General features: G+C 42.8%; 1 long non-coding RNA gene across 1 annotated transcript; it reads left to right on the top strand.

The window, feature by feature from the left end:
- The first annotated feature begins 2,904 nt into the window (after positions 1-2,904).
- On the top strand, positions 2,905-6,129 carry LOC102384647. Its single transcript, XR_322906.1, has 3 exons — positions 2,905-2,967; positions 3,707-3,813; positions 6,109-6,129. It is a non-coding gene; the product is annotated as an uncharacterized LOC102384647 (long non-coding RNA).
- Positions 6,130-6,590: the final 461 nt, after the last annotated feature.

Genomic DNA, 6,590 nt, shown 5'->3' with positions numbered 1-6,590 from the left:
GGTAGGCTTCCAGTGCCCTGTGCAGCATCCCCACTCCCTTCTCCAGCTGACAGCACACCCAGCTGCCCTCCTACCATCTTTCTGGGGCAGCAATCCTGTTCCTGGGTGGTCCCAGGCAGTGGGAAGGTGGCGGGGACAATGTACAGGGCACTGGAAACCCACCAAGCCTGAGCTTCCCTGAGCACACCAGTGCTTCCAATGCCCCATGCACCATTGGATCTGACAGATGCTGCCTGTGAGCTGGGGCTGCACCTGCACAGCTAGCACCCTGGCCAGGCAGCCCAGGAGACAAGGCTGCCATGGAGGAAAGCACCGGAACCCCCCCCCACAGCTCAGGGGCTGCACAACCTAGTGGCAGCTCACACGGGCAGCTTCTGCTAAGGGAAAAAAAAAAGGTAGAATGGGGTCTGATCTGTTTTTTTTTTTTTCTGTTGGACCCGGCCTGTGGCTCCTGTAGCCAGGGAGTGAGCTGCCATGGGTTGCACAGCTCCTGAGCTCCAGGGGCCCTTGGTCCTTCTTTCTATGGTAACAGGGCCCCCGGACAGTACCCATACCAGGGAGGGAAGCACTGGGGGCCCCCACAGCTCAGGGCCCACCAGCAGTTCACCCCCTGGCCATGGGAGAGGCAAGCCACTTGGGGGGGGGTGGGGAGGAAGGATCGGGCTCTTCACCACTTTTTTTTTTCTTCCCTTCAGCAGAGCCTGCCCACTCCACAGCAGAGGGCCCCAGTGCTTCATTCTAGCTCTGACTTGCTTGCATATCTGTTTGAAATGCCTCAGGATCTATAATAATAATAGGCTTATTCTGTCTATCTGGAGTACTCTAATTGGTTGTTTCAGTAAGCATTGTAATTGGCTGCTGAGACAGCCAATCAGAGTGCTCCAGACAGACAGAATAAATCTATTATTATTAAAGATTTCTTCCCTCCTTTATGGAACTCCAATTCATGTCAATAGTACTGTTTCTCAAATTCAGTGTCTCAAATTCATTTTCCATTATTTGTAATTCACTCACTCCAAATTAGGCTCACATTTATTGAATATATTTTAATAATTCTATCTATATTTGTTCTTTTTTGGGATATCTGTTAGATAGAGTGATCATATGGGACAATGTGAAATCTGGGACATTGCCCTCTTCCTTCCCCCCTAGTCAGGGGTGTTGCTACAGGCAGAGGCGGGGGCAGGGAAGCATGGTACATCTCTGGTATTACTGTTCCAGCAGCTAAAGGAGTCAATGCCCTTTATTTCACAGGTATTAACAGTCATCTCCCCTTTTTAATGGTCATTCCACTAACCTATTTTCGGGCAATTGTGCTTTCTGATTGAGCTTCTTATTTCACAATTTGTGCTGCTCTGCCTCCCCACTGGACTGCCCCCATGCCCCACACCCAGGATGCTCATTTCAATATTCACCAGTTGGCTAGGAATGGCCTCCAGAGTCCTGTCCTGGCCAAACTGGGATGTATAGCCACCCTACTGTTGGGTGAGGTACATGATGGCATGTGTCTAGAAGACCAAGGAATTTTGTCGGATTGGTGGAAGATAGACTCCTTTGTTTTGAGTTCTTATCTAGTGTCTCAATCAAAACAATCATTCTTCCTCTCTACACAAGATATTTAACTTGTTCTTCTGGTTTTATGATTAAGCAAAATGAGTTATTATAAAATGTGTTTTAATTCTTTTAAAGATCACTCTGATTACAAGGGGTTTTTTTTTCCAGTACTGATAATGCAATAGTCAAAAAATTAAATTTGCATGAGAAGTGCATCACTGATGGAAAATTCATTATATAATTATTCCTAACATTAAAAAATATATTGATTCCTCTAATCTATACATAAGGGAGGGGAGTGTAAAGATCTCCTAAACAGCCTAATCCCTGGAAAATAAATTTCTACTGCAGCTCCAAAACCAGCAGAAGTGACTACAACATTTAGTTTACTTTCAGAGATTAGATAAATAGTTATCTTATTGTAGTTTTCAGTGTCTCTGAAAAAGAATCATGCTTCAAGCAATGGCATATCTAGATGAGAAACTAACCCAGTTAAAATCTATCCTAAATCCTCCGTGAATCTTCTGGAGTTCTGAAACTAAAGTCTAGTTGGGTATGTTACAGGGCCAAAAAAAAAAGTATAAAAGAAATCAAGTTTAATGCAAGCAGACAGAGTGTGATGCAAGGTGATACTGGGGGGTAAGTCAATTCTTATGGTAGGCAAGGTAAAGCTGAAATGTGAGAATTGAGAAAGCCTAGTTACAGCAAACCCATGCTACCAATAATTTGAAGGGGCAGAAACCATTACTCGGCTGTTATTTTATTTACTCCAATAAAACTATTTCCTTTTACTTTTAGGACATATTGCTCAGCTACTCAGTGTCAACTGGTAGTCAAGACCTGTCCTAGCATAAGTAAAACTATTCATTAGAGCAGCATGATTATACCTCTTTAGTTTTCAGGAGGTTAATCAAATTGAGCCATTTCCAAACTATCTCCTTGTTCAAACTCAGGTCATGCTAGCTAGTTGAGATTCTATGCTATGTTATGGTTGGCCATATTTATAAGTAAAGATTTATAACTCAGAACTTGAAACTGATTGCATCGTAGTCAGAAGAAATCAACTTGGGACCATCGGTAGGAAATTCATTTAATACAAATATACCAAGAACTTAGTTCAGCAAAACAAGATGGGCAGTGAATATTCATGTTATTTATTTCCTAGGGTCACCTCCAAATGAGAAAAGTAGGGCTTTCAGATTCTTCACATTGGGCTCATGTAGCATTATTTGAATTTCTGACTGTGCCAATGCACCCTTGGGTGCATGCCACTTTAAGGGCAGAGTCAGGCAGCTACTAGGTGCCTGATGACAGCAGCCATTTTGAGAGCAAGGAATACAAAGACTGCAGTTTGATGCTGCCAGCCCAAACAGAAACACTACCTGGATGAGCTGCAGCAGGAACATCTTGAAGGTAAGAGAAGGAGGCCCTCAGTCCTGGCCATGACCTAAAACTGCACCCTGCTGGGGAAGGCTGGCCTGGTGGGGCTCCTGGTGGCGTGGGAGCCCCCAGGAAATGCCAGGCCAGTTACCTCCCTCGTGAAAGGTGAGGAGGGGCACATTAACCCCAGTCCCCATCTTCAGGTGGGCTTTGAAGGCAGTTGTGAAAGTAGTGGGGCCAGGCACAGCAAGCAGAGTGCCACCTGAGCCCAGCTTGGATGTGAGATCCCAGAGATCCAGAGCAGGTAACGTGGTGAGTGTAGTTGTATAGCCCAACACAGAGTAGGGTTGAACTGGGAGTAAGCCTGAAGGGCAGCCAGCATGAGACCCAGCTCCAAGTGTGCCCCATCACACTGACACATGACAAAGAAAAAGCAATTCCAAAAAAAAAAAGAGAAGAAATTGGTTTAATTTTTTTTTAATGTAACTTCAGGTATTAGCATTTTTAACCCTATATCTCAGCTAAACTGTTAAGAAGTAAACAGTGCTGCACATTAAATCTTCTTGCATAATTTCAAAATAAAAGACTGTCATAGTTATGCTCAAAAAGATATTTATTAAGGTTTTGATACATTATGCACATGATGATTAACTACATTCTATGCAGGAGAGAACTTAAGCATATGTTTTGCATGTAACCATATTCTGTAGTTAGCATCAAAGCTGCTTTAATGGTGATAAATTATTGAATTTGCTTGCATCCCCTTGACCAGGATTTGGGGAGGAGAAGAGGCAAAGCAAATGAACAAGTGAGGAAATATCATAAGGGAGAAGATTTCAGAAGTCAAAAGAAAGACAGGTTACAAGAAACTGGCTCAAGGTAACTTGCTGTTATTTAGTGGTTTTATACCAATTAGGTCTTGTTTATGGCTGATGCATCTAAGGATCTTGTTACATATTGCACTTTGATCAATATTTGAGCAGCTCAATGTTACTGCTAGCTCGAGTTTGGAGCAGTCACATCTTAAAGCTAAAATCCTTTTCTGACTGTCCTGGACTTGTACAGCTGTGATTTGCCACTAGAGGGCTGGGGTTCAGGGGCCTGACTAGGCACTACAGCTCTAAGTAGCCATTACTAAGCTGCTGAGCCAGGACAGGCTTCTATCTCTGCTAGAGCCAGAGTTAATAGGATGGGAGTGGTAATGAAATAGGAAGTGGAAGGGAAATGGGGGTGGGGGATGGGTGGTGAAATGAAGGAATTAAGCCACTGAAGGATAGAATAAGAAGTAAAATAATTAAAAAAAAAAAAAGATGAAGTAAATTAAAGGTCTCATGTTTTAATAAACTGTGATTTTGGATTTGGGTGTGAGGGGTGATGGTCATGCTTCCCAGGGTGGGTGGGAGGTGGATGCAGTGAAGGAAGCTACTGCTTCTGCCCTGGGAAGGTAGCCCCATCTCATGGGGATCTGATCTAGCCCCCTATCTTGTTCCACTCTCCCATCTCTCCCCAGACCCCACTCCTGAACCTGTCTGATGCCTAAGACTTAGATAGCCAGCATGTGTTCCATAGGCTGTTCCATGGGGTTACACCTCGGGGGTGGGAAAGGCACATGCCAAGCAATTGTAGGGGGAGTCGGCTTGGTGCCAGAACCACCCCCTGGCCACTAGATTCAGGGGGTGGAAAGTTTGTCCACACAGAACAGGAGGCTGGGGGAAGGGACAGTGCATCCTGGGATGCTGGAGGGCTGCAACTTGGGTGGTTCATCTGTGCATAGTGGTCATATATTAATAAAATAAGTTGGGAAACACAGATCAGAGAGAAACGTGCCCTGAAGTGACAAAACTTTAAGCTCCCTAAAGTATCCTTAAAACTAGTTTCAGGTGTTAAAGTGTGGACAATCCAAAGGTTAAGAGTTCCAGGAGCCACCTAAAATTAAAGTATGACAAGGCACTGATATAGGTGATTAACAACAAACAAGGTATACTCAATAACAGAAAGAGTTCATATTAATATTAGTAGTGAAGTGTTAGGCACATTTCTATATTTTCTAGCCATAATTAGCAAGCTTCTGAAGTTAGGCCAGCTAATCAAGTGTAAAAATCCAGGTTCACCTCAGAATCTTTGTTTTTGACCTTGAACTTAAATGGCTTATCTGCAGTTGAACCAAGAAAAGGACGAATTTGAATCGTGTTTTAAAACCGAGATAAGAAATCTTCAACCAAAATATTAATCATGTAAAGTTCATGTAAAAAAAACCCTTCAAATCTTCAGTAAAGTGGAACATATTGATTCTGTCTAAAAATATGACCCAGGCGATAGCAGTTTTTTTTACTCTTTTTAAACTTACCATACAGCTGATCAGGACATTCAAAATCATTTGCCTCAAAATATTTCCACAGAATCCTAGACAAAACTGGGGTTAAAAATACATAGAAGTAGTTCAGTTATCTTTAAAATCACTTATTGAACTCAGAGCAGCTTCAGAAGGGTGTTTCATAGTAGCTAGGGTCAGGAGGGACTTGAACAGATTATATAGCCTGATCCCCTGTCACAGGCAGGAATGAATGCTGGATTCACAAGACCCCAGACAGGTGATCATCCAACCTCCTCTTGAATTTGCCCAAGGTAGGGATGAGGACCACTTCCCTGGGAAGTTGGTTCCAGATTTTGGCCACCCTGACTGTAAAATATTGCTTTCTGATCTCTAACCTAAACCTATTCTCCATCAGCTTATGACCATTGTTTCTTGTCACCCCAGGTGGTGCTGGGGAGAAAAGGGCTCTACCTATTTGCTGTTGATCTCCCCTGATGAGCTTGTAGGCAGCCACCAGGTCCCCCCTCAGCCTCCTCTTGCTGAGGCTGAACAGGTTCAGGTCCTTCAGTCTCTCCTCGTAGGGCCTGTCCTGCTGCCCTGTTCCAGCACAGGCTTTGGTAGGTAATCAGTAATCACCTACTCTATCAAGTGTTTACTCTTGGCTTTTTAATAGTAAAAAGCTTCTCCTTTTTTTGATAGTGAAAATTGCCTCCTACATATCTTGAAATGTTGAGTTTTGTCTGATGGGCATAACAAGAGGTTGAGAATTCATTGGTGTAGCGTGTGCATGCACTGTATCATTTAATCCTATAATCTAATCATAAAATCTATTTTAAATGAAGTCTTCATATTTTCTCAAGCAGGAGGCAACTGTGACCACCTGAAACCTGAGACCCTGCTCCTGCCTTTGTTTCAAGGTAATTTGCATCATCACATGTCGTGCAAGGAGGAGAGAGGCTCCATACCAGCTATGAACTAACTGCCCAGAGGAGTTTTCCATCCTCTGTGAAATCCTATGAAATATGAACTTTCATTAGTACCCAGGAGAACTTTTACAATCTTTTCTCCAATGCCTGATGAAGGTTTTTTGTGCCCCAAAGCTTGCAATTAATTTAATTTTTTTGCAAAAATCTTGTTGGTCTAATAAAATATACCGTCTCTACTATGAGTCATGATCGGTCTATCATCTCAAGCTTTTTCTAGTCATTTCTTGCATTTTTTTCAGATTGTCTCATGATTTTTTAATTTTGTACAAATCTACACTCTCTCAGCTTTAACATGATATACACTGTGCAGGTATACAGTAGGCACAAATATCCTAAAATGTTTTTAGACCATCTGC

The sequence above is a fragment of the Alligator sinensis genome, unplaced genomic scaffold, assembly GCF_000455745.1.
Source record: "Alligator sinensis unplaced genomic scaffold, ASM45574v1 scaffold528_1, whole genome shotgun sequence".
Lineage (NCBI taxonomy): Eukaryota > Metazoa > Chordata > Crocodylia > Alligatoridae > Alligator > Alligator sinensis.
Note: the sequence above shows the minus strand (reverse complement) of the source record. Positions and strands in the feature narration are given on the sequence as shown.